General features: G+C 37.8%; 1 long non-coding RNA gene across 2 annotated transcripts in view; it reads right to left on the reverse strand.

Moving 5' to 3' along the window:
* LOC112133518 (uncharacterized) overlaps nucleotides 1-2532 on the reverse strand; it is a 173792-nt gene extending 171260 nt beyond the window's left edge. For both annotated transcript variants that reach the window (XR_008525397.2, XR_008525396.2), the window contains exon 1: nucleotides 2206-2532. This is a non-coding gene — a long non-coding RNA (uncharacterized LOC112133518). The remainder of the gene's footprint in view (nucleotides 1-2205) is intronic.
* Between the last annotated feature and the right edge of the window lie 14918 nt (nucleotides 2533-17450).

The raw sequence follows: 17450 nt of genomic DNA on the forward strand, positions 1-17450 counted from the left end.
GAATTTGTGGGGTCAATCAGCTCCCTACAATTCAGAGCAAAGCAGAGGAAGAACAGAGAAATGAGCCGAAAGCAAACAGAAAAATTACATATAAAGACAATAATTCTCTGAGGACCTAGTTCACAGGTCCTCACCACTGATCTCAATTCTCAGATCTATCACTATTACAGATACTGCCTGCCCATTGTATATTCATTCATAGTTGCTGCATTGTATCCCAGTTAATGAGGATGTGTCCAGACTTTTGGGTTTAAGGATCTTCAATGCTATGCTATGACCACCTACAGCTTTAGACGGTTTATGAATCGATGCTAAAACTGAAGATGGTTCTCTGGATTCGGGTCCATCATAGAGAGCACCACCACTGCTGCCTCCCCCCACCACAAGAGCAATTTCTGGAGAAATATATGTGCCTCTTCCTGGTTTCATGCCTTGCACACAAGCCATAAAATTGGACCATAACCCTCCTTTCTCCAGGTTGCTTGTTGAAGATCCCTTACCTCCAAGCAGTACTAAGCAACATCTTTCACAGGTTCACCCTGGGATGATGCCCACCGATAAGATGGGTGGATGCTGGCAGGATCAGAATCAATGACCTGTTGCCCTGTAGAATGTTGGCCATAATTCCAGGACCATATGCCCCAGAACAACCAGTTAAAAGGGAAATTTAAAATATCACAAGACAAAATGGAAACACAAAATACCAAAACTTATGGGATACAGCAAAAACAGTTCTAAAAAAAAGTTTATACCAATAAACACCTACATCAAAAAGAAAGATCACACCTGTAATTCCAGTTATTCAGGAGACTGAGGGGGAGAATCACTTGAGCCCAGGAGTCTAGACTGCATGAGCTATGATCATGCCACTGCACTTCAGCCTGAGTGACAGAGTGAGATTCCATCTCTTAAAAAAATTAACAAATAAATAACATTTTGTCTTAAGAAAATAGACAAGGAAGAATACGCTAAGCCCAACGTTAGCAGAAGAAAACAAATAATAAAGATCAGAGCAGAAACAAACGAAATAGAGACTAGGAAAATAATACAAAAGATTAACGAAACGAAGAGTTTTCTTCAAAAAGATAAAATTGGCAAATCTTTGTCTAGAAAAAACAAAAAAGGCTCAAATAAATAAAACAAGATATTAGAGAGGAGCTATTACAACTCACATCAAATAAAAATATCATGAGACTGTTATAAGCAATTATATGCCAAAAAATTGGATAACCTAGAAGAAATAAATAAATTCCTAGACACATACAACCTACCAAGACTGAATCACAAAAAAAAAAAAAAAACAAAACAGAAAATCTGAACAGACCAAAAAATGTAAAAGAAAAAATGTAAAAGAGGCATTAAAAATAAAGATGCTTTGGAATAATGAGTAAAGAGATTGAATCAGTAATAAAAAGTCTTCAGCTGTGTGCAGTGGCTCATGCCTGTAATCCCAGAACTCTGGGAGGCCAAGGCAAGCAGATCAACTTGAGGCCAAGAGTTCCAAACCAGCCTGGCCAACATGGTAAAACCCTGTCTCTACTAAAAATACAAAAAAATTAGCCAGTCTTGGTGGCACATGTCTGTAACCTCAGCTACTCAGGAGGCTGAGGCATGAGAATTGCTTGAGCCTGGGAGGCAGAGGTTGCAGTGAGCTGAGATTCCTGCACTACCCTCCAGCCTGGGTGACAGAGCAAGACTCTGACTGGAAAAAAAAAAAAGTCTTCCATCAAAGAAAATTCCAGGACCTGATAGTGTGATCGTTAGATTCTACCAAGCATTTAAAGAACGGTTACCTGGGATAATGCCTATGTGACATAGCTGAATTTCTACCCTGCCCTAACTCTGCTTATCTTTAAGAAACAAGACGCCTATGATAAAAATTCTCATTGTAATCAGACTGTTTAGGATCAGAGCTCTTTGTTTTGAGATTGTTTAGAACCGAGATAGCCAATTAAATGACTTCAGAAAGACGTCAGGCTTTATTATAATCTATTTCTACACTAAATAACACTACCTTCAGTGCCATGACAGTTGACAATTGCTGTGACAATGACCAAAAGAAGCCATAAAAGGAAGAAAAAGGGAGGAAGCACTCCATTTCCAAAAAGTTCACCACCCATTTACAAAAAAGATGTGAATATCCTTTCCCTCACTTTTAATGTCCACCCCATGCATTAGAGATACCCCATATTTTAACCCACTCACCATTTGCTAGTCAAGAAGTTGACTCATGAGCCATGCTCCCACTTCTCAATTCCATGGCCATTAAATAAGTCTGTACTGCTTGAAACTCACTTTCAGTTTCCTATATTTGGTTTCATGACACTGAATAGGGAAAGACTCCATCTTATAGGGGACCAGCTTTGTCAGTAACAGAACTGGTTAACCAGTGTGGGGCCCTGGACTAAATGGTCCACCTCCCTATATGGGAAGCCCCTTATCTCCCTGGAGACCCAGCAACTGGCACCTGACAGCATCAGCTGACAAAGAATTCTGACCTACACAGAATATTCCATCTGACAGAATACACATTCTTCTCAAGAACATACAAAATATTCTCCAGGATAGATCGATGTTACGTAACATGACAAATGTTAGCAAATTTGAAAAGATCAAATTATATCAAGAATCTTTTCCAGTCACAATCAATAACAACAGAAATTTTGGTAAATTTGCAAATACACAGAAGTTAAACAATATGTCCCAGAACAACCAATTAAAAGGGAAATTTAAAATATCATGAGACAAACAAATTGGAAACACAGCATGTCATAACTTATGGGATGCAGCAAAAACAGTTCTAAAAAAATGTTCATACCAATAAACACCTACATCAAAGAATGTACATTTATCCTGACTCTCGGTGCCAGGGATCAGCTTTGAGGAATGTAATATATTATTGTTGTGATGGAGTAAGCAGGCAGGCAAAGGGTTATAAAACTATACTGGGAAGGACCCGCTGAGCAATGTACGATGGGACATTTTCCCAGGATTATGGTTCTGCATGGGTACTCCTGGCACCACATTATTGTCCCATCCTCCGTAAATGGCTCCTTATGTCCCAAGACTCCCTTAAGTGTCTCGGCAAAGGTGAGAAAGGAACTGAAGGGTGGCTATGCCCCAAGTAGAGGGCCTGCAAAATGTTCTTGAAAAGATAAGAGAAGAACTGAAGGGCTGACAGTCTAGACTGCAGGATTAGGAAACAGCCTATAGGTAAATTGTGTGTGTGTGTGTGTGTCCTTCTCTGTTTCTTTCTGTTTACTCCTCTTTGTTTGCTCTCTTACATCCGTAAAAACCTCCAACATACCATTTTTTTTGCACTGGAGAAGCTTGGGTTTCATCCTTCTTGGAAAACACCTCCTCCTACTCTTTGACAAAGCCACAAGGACAAGATGGCCTTGGCTACTCTCCTGAAAGGAGAGGTGCCAAGGATGCCTAGCTGGCCTTCAAGGAGATATCAGGGATGCCTGCATGCAATGATAAATAGTAGCTTTGTGCACAGTAAGAAATATTTAGGTTCAAATAGCTAGCCTGCACTTATTGAGTTAAGTAGTTTTCTAAAGCTATCTTCCTCTCTTTTCTTTGCCTGCTGTGAATCCCGTTATTCAGTTGCTGGTGCTGAGATAAGACTTATTATTTCTGGTGTAACTGAAATGGAGACATTGAAAACCCATTTGAAACTGAAAAAAAAACTGTAAAGGAGGATTACAAAAAAAAACTGCCATAAATACTGCTTTACCCAAATTTTCCAATTTTTTTTTTAAATTAAATCTACTATTTTATCACATAAAATGGTGAGTCTGTATTGTATCTCATGGCTAAAATTCTGAGGTAAAAGCTCTTGGATCTTTGTGTATGTACAGAAGTATTATCTTATGTGGGAAGTCTAGTATACCACCAAAGTGGCTTATAAGTGAATAAGTACTCATGAATTAAGTAAGTCCAAATGCTCTTCAAGTTCACATGAATTTAGTAATCTTTGATAAAATGGTTTTCAAATTAATAAAATAAAAATTTTAAACGTCTTCAATATTGTTAGGATATATTTTTGTCCAGATTTGCTAATTATTTTATATTTAAAACTCAGTGAAGGGAAACAGAGCCTCTTACCCGCAGGAAAGAAAGAGAGGTGGCAGGGTTTTGGAAGAGAGGCAGACCCGACATTTTCACATTCCTTCACACTCACCTTCCAGGATCCTGGGCGAGGCCCCAGTTGAAATGGGAAAGGTTCCCTTGTTCCCCTCGCAGGGAATGTGATGGGGGTCTGGCTTGCTTCTCCAGTGCCCCACTGCTGGAACCTCTAGGGAATCAGACAGACAGGCAGGCTGTGGGGCAACAACCCCACGGCAGTGTCTAGGGGTGAATGTTTACAGCTGAAGCCCCAGTGGGCGTGTGTTACAGGGACCTCTTTTAGTTTCTCTCTATAGGCAACTTGTGATAACCAGCTCAATTAGACCCCCTTCCTTATCACAGGGACGGAAGGATTTCTGTATCCCAGGGTTTCTTGCCTTGGTGTACCAGAAGAATCAGATCACACGTGGGCTTGGAGAAGGAGTGCAAGGTTTTATTGAGTAGAAGTAGCTCTCAGCAGATGGGGGAGTCAGAGGGGAGACGGTTTTCCCCTGGAGTTGGGCAGACTTTCTCTGACTGCCCCAGCTAAACTCTGCCTCATCCCACTAGTGGATGGCCTGTGACGTGCTAGCGTGCCTGCCTGCGTCTGTCGGTATGCTCTTCTGCTGGCATGCTCCCTCCCCACCCTCTCGCGTCCAGCCGCTTGTGTCTTCTTCTGCTGATGTGTTCCTCTTGATATCTGGCTGCCTGTGTGTCTGCCCACTAAGGTCTTGGGTTTTTATAGGCCTAGGATAGGGGCCTGGCGGGTCAGGATGGTCTTGAAAAATGCAACATTTGGGCATGAAAACAAGAGTGCCTGTCCTCACCTAGTTTCACGGGGGTGAAACCCTTGCCAGGGACCTGCCTGTCTCTACCCAGCACTGCCCTGCCCCACTCCTATATCACTATGTGGACCCAGGCATTCAAAAACTCCCCCACAATATTTAGAGAAGCCTTAGCTAGGGACCCGGAGCACCTGATTTTTCTGAATGGATGGCATAATGTGACCAAGCATTCTGAAAACTTAAAACTCAACTCACGAGGCCCCCACCATTAGCCCTAACCAACTTAAACAAACCTTTTCATCTTTATGTTTCATAAGAGGAAGGAATTGCTCTAGTAATACTAACTTGAAGGTTGGGCCCACTGACCTGGATAAACGATCTACTTTTCCAAGCGACTGGAATTACTTGCTAAACGCTGAACTCCTTGCCTTGCCTTGGGTCAGTGGCAGTCACAGCCCTCCTTTTAAAAGAAACAGAAAAGTTAACCTTTGGCCAACGCCTAACTATCTGGACTCCCCACCATACCCAGACCTTCATGAATGAAAGGGGGGCAGAATGGCTGTCCCCAGGCAATGCTCTCCAGTTACAGACAACCATCACATAACTTTGAAGGTGTGTAATAGCTTGAACACAGCCACACTCCTTCCACCTGAAGATGGTCACTTATCTCACAACTGCTTAGAGGTGATGGAGTAAGTTTACTCCAGTAGGCCGGACCTCAAACGTGACTCTATTGAGAATGCAGAATCCCAGTGGTTCACCAATGGGAGAGGCTATATGCAAGAGGAACAGGGGAGGGCAGGGTACGCTATGGTCTGTCTCACTGATACCGTAGAAGCGGGCACTCTTCTACCAGGATGCTCTTAGCCTGCACTGTCAAGCCCGCACTGCTTGACCCTCACTTTCAGTTTCATTGTATTGGCTTTGTGATACTGAACAGAGAAAGGCCCCATCTTTTGGGGGACAGAAGACAGAGCTTGTTGCTCTAACCAGGGCATAAAAATTGAGTGAAGGTAATGCACTTAAGTATACGCTGATTCCAGGTACTAATATTCCATCTTACACACACACGGCACTAGTTAGAGGAAAAGGGGCATGTTAACCTCTGTTAATAAACAGGTCCAAATTGGCACCATCGTTTTAAGGTTATTAGAGACTGTAAGAAAACTAGCCCAGGTGGCAGTAGTTCATTACCGCAGCCACCAGAAGTGGGATGTTAAGGTAATTAAAGAAAAGAATAAAGCCAACCTAGTGTCAAAACAGGTGGCTTTAGGGAAGGTCACTTTCTAAATGCCACCTTCACCTTCTTTCCTGGGTCCCGCTCTTTTTATCCTGTCTTACTCTCAAAGGGAATGGAAAAAAGCCTCCAAATGGGGTTATACCAAAAGTATTGATCAGTCAGGATGGCTAATAAGCCCTCATGGACAATTTCTTTTCCCAAAAGCAGTTGCCTTGCAGACCGTTAAAACAAAAACCATTCTAACATTCACTGATCAAGAGGCCCTTTCACTGGCTTTGCAAAAGTATAGCTCCCTGAGGGTTGGGGCAGTTAATCAAAGAGGTGGTTGAGACTAGACCCATCTGCTATGTTAATAACCCTAATATCCACCTTATGCAGTGGGTGGGGAGAAGGGAAGAGAGACTACTCAGCTGGTCCAGTACCAAGGTAGACACCCAGGGAAAGATTGGTAAATCGGTTTCACAGTTATGCCCAGGGGCTTTAAAAACTTATATACCTCCTGGTTCTTATGGACACATTTTCAGGATGGGTGGAAGCCTTTGCCACCCACACTGAAATTGCACATGAGGTGGCAAAGGTCCCCAGATTCAAGCTGCCTTGGTCAATCCACAGTGATAATGAACCGGCATTTATAGCTTTCATTACTAAGGCTGCTTCTTGGAGCTTAGAAATAAAATGATCCCTACATACCACCTGGAGACCACAGTCTCAGGCAAAATAGAGCACACCAACCAGACCCTTAAAAGGACTTTAGCCAAAGTAAGCCAGAAAACCCATCTCCCATGGATTTCATTACTCCCCACAGCCTTGTTAAAAATAAGAAAAACTCCAAAAGGAAAAATCAAACTGAGCCCTTATGAGCTAATGTATGGCCAACTGGTCCAGGTCTCGTAAGGTAACCAGGAGGTCCTCAGAAACATGAAAAAATAAAATACGCTACCAAGGTTAGAAAAATAATAAAGGCCTTTCAAAAGTATAGAATTCAAGGATTACCTTCATCATCTCATTTGGCCCTTCATCTTTTACAACCCAGGACCAGGTTTTGTTAAAAACCTAAAAGTGGGAAGACCACAAGATTATTTAGAACCTAAATAGACAAGACCATATCTGGTAATTCTTACAACTAACTCTGCCTTAGAGTTACAGGGAGTGATGCCTTGGGTCCACCACACCCAGATAAAGGCAGCCACAGAACCTAAGGAAGAAAGTGCCATTTACTGAGCTGAAGCACTCTCAGACCTAAGGTTCCTTTTCAAAAGGATGGACAAGAAACCTCAAACAGATAGGTTACCTTGGGCCCACATATACTTTTCTGTCAGGGCTTAATCTACTTGTCTTGCTTGCCGGTATTCTAAGCTTTGTCCTTGGAGTCACCTTGTTTCATCCAGAGTCTACCCCTGTTTGGAAAACACATGACATAAAGGAGAGTGCAGTTAGGGAACCTAACCCCCAGACAAGTCAAAATATTTAATTGTTTTCCATTCCCCTCTTGCTTAAGGAATAAAATGGCGATTAGGCTTATTCTGGCTGGCATCAGGATAGTGGGCAGTCTCCTTGCCCCTTAGGGAAGGTTTGCCTACAGTGAAGTTACCCTCCACTACTTTGAAACAGTTATAGAAACTTTAGCCTATAAGACCGGCGATGGCTTTATCTGCCTCACAGTCTCCCCAAACTTACTAGCCAACATCGTGCGTTATAACCATCCGGCTCTTGATGACCTCTTGGGAGAACAAGGTAGGGTGTGTGTAGTCACCAACTCTTCCTGTTGTGCTTGGGTAAATAATTTTAGATAAATAAAAAAATACATTAAAGTCATCTACAACCAGACCAAGTGGTTGCACCAATTTAACCAAAAGGGCATGGGCCCTCAAGGAATGTGGAAAAATTATAAAACAGGCCATCTCTAATCTCACATGGTTCTTACCCTTCCTGGGCACTTTAGCTGACATCCTACTTCTCTTGATCTTTGGGCCCTGTTTCTTAAACTGCCTTGTTTCTTTTGTGTCTAAGCAAGTTGAGGACATATAGCAATATGAACAGCTAGGCTTATATCCAGGAGACAACTAGACCTACCTAAGACTAGCTAGGAAAAATTTCACTCCTCTAATGGGTCCCATATCAACACCTGGATTCAGCTTAAAGAAGTTATAGATGACGGACCTTCATCCCTTCATACCCCTCAAGAATGAGGAGTAAATATAGAGAAAAGGAGGAATTTGTTACACAGTTTAACGGTAATATGACATAGCTGAATTTCTACGCAGCCTTAACTCTGCTTATCTTTAAGAAACAGGACAACTGTAATAAAAAATTCCCTTTGTAACCCTTACGAGCTGAGACTGGTAAGAACCAAGATAGCCAATCAAATCACTTCAAAAAGACCTCAGGCTCCATTATGATCACATTTCCATGCTAAATGGCACCATGACCACTGACAATCACCATGACAATGACCAAAAGAAGCCATGAAAGGGCAAAAGGAAAGGCAGCTCTCAGGTTCTGGGACATTTCTCTCCCATTACCAGAAAAGACATGAATATTCCTCTTCTCACTTTTAAGGCGAACCCTTTCATTAGAGAAATCCTATATTTTAACCCTTTCACCCCTCACTAGTTGAGAAGTTGATTTGTGAGCCATGCTTTTACTTCTTAATCCCACGGCCATTGAATAAAGCCTGCACTGCTTGACACTTTCAGTTTTATGTATTGGCTTTTTGATACTGAACAGAGAAGGACCCCATCTTTTGGGGGACCAGCTTTGTTAGTAACAGAGTTAATACCAATTCTCTACAAACTTTTCAAGAAATTAAAGAGAAGGGAACACTTCTAAACTCTGTTTACAAGGCCGATATTTTTCTGATACAAAAGCCAGACAAGGACATCACATGAAAAGAAAACTACAGGCCAATATCATTAATGAACATGATGCAAAACTCCACAACTAAATACTAGCAAACTGAATTCAGCAACACATTAAAAGGATCATTCACCATAATCCAGAGAGATTTGTCCCTAAGATACAAGGATGATTCAACGTTCACAAACTGATAAATATGATATACCACATCAGCAGAATAAAAGACAAAAATCATATGGACAAAAATCACCTCAAAATGTATTAAAAACTTTAAACATAAGACTTGAAACTATGAAACTGCTAGAGGAAAACATAGGAGAAAAACTACATTACATTGATTTGGGCAATGATTTTTTTAGATTTGACCCTAAAAGCATAGGCAACAAAAGCAAAAGTACACAAATGGAGTTACATCAAAATTTAAAAGTGTCTGCACAATAAAAGAAACAATGAACAGAGTAAAGAGAACTTACAGTTTGGGAGAAATATTTGCAAGTCATATATCTGATAAGAGATCTATATCCAAAATATAAAAGGAACCCAAACAATTCTATAGAAGAAAAACAAACACTGTGATTAAGAAATGAACAAAGCACCTGAATAGACATTTCTCAAAAAAGACATACGAATGGCTATTAGATATATGAGAAAGTGCTCAACATTACTAATCATAAGAAGATGCAAATTAAAACCACTTCACAACTGTTAGACTGTCTATTATCAGAAGACAAATGATAACAAGTGTTGGCAAGGATGTAGAGACAAGAGAACCCTTATACACTGTTGGTGAGAATGTAAATCAGCACAACCATTATGAAAAACAGTTTGGAGATTCCTTAAAAAACTAAAAATAGAATTATCATATGACCTAGCAATCCCACTACTGGGTATTTACCCAAAGATTTGAAATCAGAATGTCAAAGACATGTCTGCATTTCTGTATTCACTGCAGCACTATTCACAATAGCCAAGATATGGAATCAACCTAAGTGTCCATCAAGGTATGAAAGGATAAAGAAAACGTGGTATATGTACACTATGGAATACTATTCAGCCTTAAAAAAGAAAGAAATTCTGTCAATTGTGACAATGTGGATGAAACTAGAGAACATTAGGCTAAATGAAATAGCCAAACACAGAAAGCAAAATATCATGTGTTCTCACTTATACGTGAAATCTAAAACTATTTAACTCATAGAAGCAGAGAGTAGAAAGCTGATTACAGGGGCTGGGGGCAGGGTGGAGAACAGGGAGATGGTAACTGAAGAGTACAAGCCTCTTAGATAGGAGGAATAAGTTTGATTTATTTTGTTCTCTTTTTTTTTTTTTTTGGAGATCCATTGCATAGCATGGTAAACATAGCTTATAATTGACTACTGTAGATTTCAGTATTGCTAAGAGAGTAAATTTCAAATGCTGTCACAAAATAATAGTAATACTTGAGGTAATAGATGTTAATTAGCATGATTTATGCATTCTACATTGTATTCCAAAATCATAACATACTTTTTATCCCATAAGTATATTTAAGCATTATATATATACACCTGTAATTTATCAATATAATACAAATAAAATACTCAAAACTACAAAATCACATTCAGGTCCCCCCAGATTATACCACTTCAACTTAAATATTAAAATACAAACAAATAAACACAAATTCTCCATTTTTTAAAAAAATAACTATCTTTTTAAAATGTCTCATTTTATCACAGTTTTACAGCAGCAATAGCATGATGCACATAAACTTGAGTATCCCTTATCGGCTTTCCCGGGAGAAGGATGGCAGAATTAAATTTCCATGCAACACACTAAGAAATAATAGGCACAACTTAGAATCAGGGATAAAAATTCAAATGGACTAGATTCTGGGACGAGATACCACCTAGAAAATGTGGCAAACATTAATGTTTCCAGGCAGTGCCACTCTGCCTTGTGTAATTACCTGGGTCTTTTGGTGTGCTGGCTACTTCTTTGTAAGTGGTTGAGTAAATTCATCATCTCAGTGTCATATGAGCTCACTGTTGGCATGGTTTCAAGAAATCTCATTATTTTTTGATGTCTGTGATGGATTAAAGATGAGAATATTGCTGGCCTAAGGGTTCGTTAGCCTTGCCTGTCATATTTGTCAGCTACAAAGCAGCTCTGCTGAAGGGTTAGGAGGGCGTTTGGGAGAGTGGGCCATTAAAACACAGTTCCATTACTTACACTCAGTTAGACTGAGGAAATGGAGGGTAACAAGTGTGAGAGTTGCCCCATGGGATCCATTTTCTTTGTTACACACCCGAAAAGAAAAAATCAAGATGACAGCGGAAATGGCAAGAAGCTCTCCCAACAAGGGATGGCTACATCTTGTAATTTCTCACTGCGGGTGAAAAGTGCTTGTTTGGGTAACCTCACAGGCCATTCTGGGAGTTATGTGGCCAGGCAACATCCTGCATGATCAACCCCAATTCTTACGTGAACTGACCTTAGATTGCTCTCTAGCCACTTAGAGGTGGAACAAGGCTATCTGTTCTAAGTCCTAGGAACAAAGGCTATTTGTTTCAATCACAACAACACATTGTGATTAAAAATATTAAACATATTCTCAAAGATATTTTAAATGCCTAACATAATGATAGTAAAATTATCTTTAGTGCTATAATTTTTAAGTAGATATTATGTTCACAAGTTTTCAGGAATGTTGTACATACAAGGTAAAGCAATGGACATCTGCAATGTTACTGAAAAACTGATTACCTAATTCATGGTAATGCCTTCCAGGCATTCTTTCTCTCATGTTACCTGGAAGGTAATGCCTTCCAGGATTATTTCTCTCATGTTCATGTAGGAGGTGCTACTTATAGATCAGACTATGCAGGGATGTAGATACCTTTGGAAATTTCTTCCCTGAAGTCCAATATAGCCATTTACTGCATCAAGTATTCTACTAACTGATAATGATATAGTGGTGAAAAAAAATACAAGTCCTTTCCTTGCTTTCATGAAGCTTACAATTTAATATGGTTACAGACATTAAACAAATCTTATCCTATAAATACATATTTCTTATTTGGTTTAGTTCACTTAAAAATGTGTGTGTATCTACTACTTGTAAGATAATGCGTTAGTAGTTCTGGATTCTACAGACATGAAAACAATGCAATCCTTTTGGCCTGCATGATGCTTCCAGTTTTGTGGGAGAGAAAGATATGTAAACAGATCATTACAATACTTTGTAATACATCTAGGCTTCTGTCTCATTCAAGAGAATCCCTTCCCTTCCCCTTCTGCTTCTGCTTCCTTTCCCTTTTCCCTTCCCCTTTCCTTTTTCCTTCCTTCCCCCACCTTCCTTTCTTCTTGCTGTTTATTACATTGCTAATATATATCAGGGACTATATACTAAGTGAAGTTCAGATAGGATCAATGGGCTGCTTATTATGTGCCAGGCACAGTGCAAATTGTAGTACATGCATTATTAACTCAAACAATTCTCAGAATGGTATTATTATTATTATTATTCCCATTTTATAGAAAGATTAAATAACTATCTAAAGAGTCAAATGTGAATGCTGACATATGAGCAAAGATCTGTGTGATTTCATAGTGTGTGTTCTTATCCACTACGTAACTATATAGGAGATCTGTGTTAGAGTGAGATGTTATTCAAGAAAAAAATAAACCTTAGCCAAAAGTGAATAAAGATAAATTATTTCTATAAAGTGAAAATATGTGCCCAAGAAAAATTAAACTTGTCACTTTAATTTATTAACATTGTCTCCAAATGGATTAAGTAACACTAAAATGTATTTTTAAATAGTACAGTATAAAACCTTTCATTAAGTAATACTATAAAATAGTGTGTATATGTATAGGTACATGTGTCCTTACACATGCAATTTTAAAAACTTCAGTAAAAATATTTTTATCTTTAAAATATTAGCTTTGGGCTTAGTGGAAGAATTATTGGGCCTCACTAATTGCACCAAAAGCAATGGCTGTAACAGTGTAACCCTGAGAAAGTGTGACTTCGGATGAGTGGTGGTGAGGGCTTGGGGGACATCACCACCTGCTCTGTCAACTCCACATGCACATCCAGGAGGATGGAGGGATGCAAGTGGATGGTTGTTGAAGGATTATGTTTTTTGTTATCTTAGTTAACATGGAGGCCACATGAAAACACACATTAGCTCTTTCTAAGCCAAATTTTCCCCTTGAGGTAGTCACGCAAGTATACAGTACAATGCCTTATAGCTTATTCAGTGGTGTTAGAGAGAAACGAAGTTAAAAATGAACTGCAGGAGCCATGGATCCTCCTGTACCACCTCTGAGGGTGAAAGTCAGTAGGAAGATAGATCAGGCTCTGCCTTGAGATACACACAGGCTAGCAGAACTGAACCATCACTTGACACTATGGAGACTACTGAGCTTTGCTGAACGCGGTGTTGGTAGGACCATAATGAAGCCAGGTCATTCCTACGTATTTAAATTCTCAGAAACACCAAAGCCAAGCAAGTTTCTCTGGATTCACCATGGGCTCTGGCTTAAGAAACAACTCACTCATTCATTTGCAGGGATGTGCACATCTAACCCACAGCACAGGCCATTCACATCTTCTCACTCCCACAGGCTCTTGTAGGGGAACTGTTCTTTACTTAAGAGAAGAATCAGCTGTCTAGAGTCCCCAAGATAAGTAAACTAAAAATCTCTGCCTTAAGGCCTATTTGGTAGACAACAATTGTAAACAAGCTCAGATTTGTACTCCTCACCCTTAAAGTGTTATATAATAAACAATTCAAAACCTCCAAATTTGATTTTATACATTCAGTGTTTTAAGAATTTAATCTTACTGTGTCAGTCTCCAAATCAATCTCCTAACACATTGTTTTGTCCATCCACCACTTACTGAAATTTGTTTAATAATATATCTCATCTGCACCCCTTACCCATTGTACATACAACTTCTAGCTGCAGGAGAGAGTCTACAGTCTAGAAGATTAAGGAAAAAGTATTGAATCTAAATTCCCAGAATTGTTCCCATAGTAGTATTCCCATGAGTTCAAAGATCCTAGAGTAAAAGGACCATGTCTATTATTTCTTTTGAATTCCCAAGTGCAATATCTAGCATGGTGCCTTAAACATAACATGTTTACATTAGCACTTGAGAATATCTGCCTCTTTAATATTTATTATTCATTTTTCATACATTATTTTGGGGGGTACTTATTTTTTCTATTTATTTATGTAAGTTTTGGGGTATATGTGCAGGATGTACAGGTTTGTTACACAGGTAAACATGTGTCATGGTGGTTTGCTGCACCTATCAACTCCTCACCTAAGAATTAACCCCAGCGTACAGTTAAGTTACTAATTTGGAAACAAAATATATTAGGAAGTGAGAATCATTCATCCCATAATTTTTAAAAGAGAAAATAATATATTTTAACATTTATCTATGCTTACTCTATGCAATACCTTGTTCTACTGAATTTTTGGAATTCACTTTTAGCTATCCATACTTTTCTAAGAATGGAAACGTGACTGCTATATTTTGCACTAGAGAGTTACTGAAGCTTGAAATTTTCACAACAGAAACAATGTCTTTTGCTGTCCCTTAGACAATTCAGCTGCTTCTTTTCAATATAATCTGGTCATTACACTTTTTAAGAGCCACAGAACTATCCCCTCAGGGATGTTTTTCCCTTTCTTTCTTCACTCCAGCACTTTCTAATCTCAGGGGAAAAGACAGTCAATGTTTTCTACGTACATTTTCCATACTGTACAAATGCCCTGTATTTTCTTCAAATGAACACAACCTGTCACCTTTCCTTTTATTAATTCCCCCATTGCAAAATGAAAACTTTTTTTTAAAAAGTTGAGTATTAGGTTTTTTAATTTGTTATTTTTCGTGAAACAAAATAAACATTTTAATTACTCAGATAATATAGAAATTAAATAGAATGATGAAGGAATATAATAAATGACTACATGCTGAAAAATTCTTATGTAGATAAAATAGCAATATTTCTGAAAAAGTTTACATCAGGAAAAAATAGAGAATTTGAAAATACCATGTTAAAGAATGAAAGATGAAGATAAATTCTTTAATTTTAAAATTATCACAAATTAATGTAACCAGAATAACTATTTAATTTTATATTATATTAATTTGAAACTGAATATTTAGTACTTACACTTGTGAAATTACTATAAAGGCATTTGATATAATATGAAAATATTTTTCCATGAGTCTATCTTATTTATGAATATTATTTATGCTAGATACAGTGGGCATTTAGCAAGCTTGGAAATTTTGAATGGTAAGACAAGATGCTGACCACTAATTCAAAGACAAAGAGAAATTAGCAACTTTCTAAACTTGGGGTCATTAAACCCAGTGAGAGCATTACTTTTTAAATAAGAGTAGGTGAATAAATATATAGATAAATAATTTAAATATATAGATACATAATTTAAAACTTTTTCTCTTCTTTTGAATTTTTCACATAAGTTCTACCCATGTTACATGGATAATACAGCATGTAAACCCTAAAAACTTTGATTCACTTTTTGTACCTTATGCCCAAATGCCATTATGTTATTCATGGCAACTCAAAAGGACTATAAAAACCATACGAATTAAGTCACACAATTGTCTGCATCTCTTGTCCAAACTCATTGATTAAAAGCCAACTGATAATTTATCCCAACGTATTAGGAAATGATCGTTCCGTTCCTTGTTTTGTGGCTGTAATGGCTTTATAGTTATTCATAAGACTCCAGAGAATAAACATTTAATAAATTTTCATTCTCACATCCTAATGTTTATACTTGAGTAGTAATAAGAGGAAGATTATTTTTCTTTCATTTACAAAAGTTATATTTTAATTGTATATGGTAATAGAGTGAGATTATTAAAATACCACATGAAATGTAAAAACTATACAAATGGTACTAGTAGCCAAATTAATCCTGCAAAAAGGAAAACATTGCAGAAAACCCAAAAGGAAATTTAAAGTTTTAATGCTAGAACTTACAGATTCCACTTCAAGTTGTCTTAATGAATAATGAGGGTAATAAAATGACCCTTAATACACTCAGTGAGTTTTCATCAATCACTTCTTAAAATGTCTGTAACAACAAATTGCTAGCTTATTTCTGATAGCAAATTGTTGTTTGAAGGATCAGGTGCACACTGATAGAATTTTAAAACCAACATAACTGTGTGTTACTCCATATAGAAGAGGTAGATCATGAGTCATGAGTCTTGTGTACAGACAACATCGATGCAGTTGGGAAAATGAGGTTGAGTAAGGTGATTGATCTGGCAAAGGAAGCTTCTATATCTGGATGAGTTATATCCTGAGTTGTGTGAAAAATTTACAGAAGGAGCTCATTAAAACTAAACCAATCTTTAAAAATGTCAAGGAGATGAGAATAATGTCAGAAGACAGAAGAAAGACCAATAAGATAAGACTTTCTAAATGATGTAAAAAATGGATATTTGACAGTGACCTTCCCCCAAAAAATAATACGATAGATTCTCCAACTGATTATCTAAAAATTTAGTAAAAACCCACTCACTTTTCACTAGGAGCACATACCAATTTACTAAAAGCAAATCATTTCCAATAACTTTTTCTCCTTTGTTGAGTTTGTCTCAAAAGCAGAGATTGATTAGTAGGTTTCATTTGAATCTTTGGACTCAGTAAATTAGGGGAAAGAAGACAAGATTTCCTACCAGAATATGCTGAGCAGAATGAAGTAAGACATTTTTTGCAATAAAGATCATATATTCGTACTGTTTGAGAAATAAGATGCAGGATTTCATAAAGTCATGTTTGAGATCACAAGTTACTCTTCACAGAATTCTGTAGTTTAGCAACATGGAGTTGAAGAAGTGAAACATTTTTCTGTGGTGTGTAGATGAGGTAGCATAGATGCTATTTTGGTTCCATTGAAATCAACATTCTGAAAAAACGGCCAATGAAGTCCCATTCCTGATACAATTTTAAGCTAGCTTTCCTTTTTTAAAATGAGAATTTATATAGTTACACATTTTAATAAGTTTAAATCAAATGTTCGTTAACATTTACAATGAGTTAATTTAATTTGAAAATAGTTTTAGGAGCCATCCCCCTCTCATAAATATTTTTATCTCTAAATATTTTTAGATATTTTTAGATATTTTATCTCTAAATATTTTTAGATGATTTTTGCTGTTTTCTACCAGTTCTAACTTTGCTAGAAGCTTGAAATGATCAAAAATATTTTTGTGAAATTTATATACCAATTTCTCCTTGGTCTTCACCCCAGAAGAAATTATAGACTTTAAGGACCTTTAGGGTATCGCAAAAGGTCAAAAACTCTATAAAAATGCGAAGATTTAATTAATGGAGATGATGAAGAGCAGACAAGGCTTGATGGCTGGTAAGAAAATGTGTGGAAAACTGTGCTTCAGAGTACAGCAAATA

Source organism: Pongo abelii, chromosome 4 (genome assembly GCF_028885655.2).
Source record: "Pongo abelii isolate AG06213 chromosome 4, NHGRI_mPonAbe1-v2.0_pri, whole genome shotgun sequence".
In the NCBI taxonomy this organism is placed as follows: Eukaryota; Metazoa; Chordata; class Mammalia; order Primates; family Hominidae; genus Pongo; species Pongo abelii.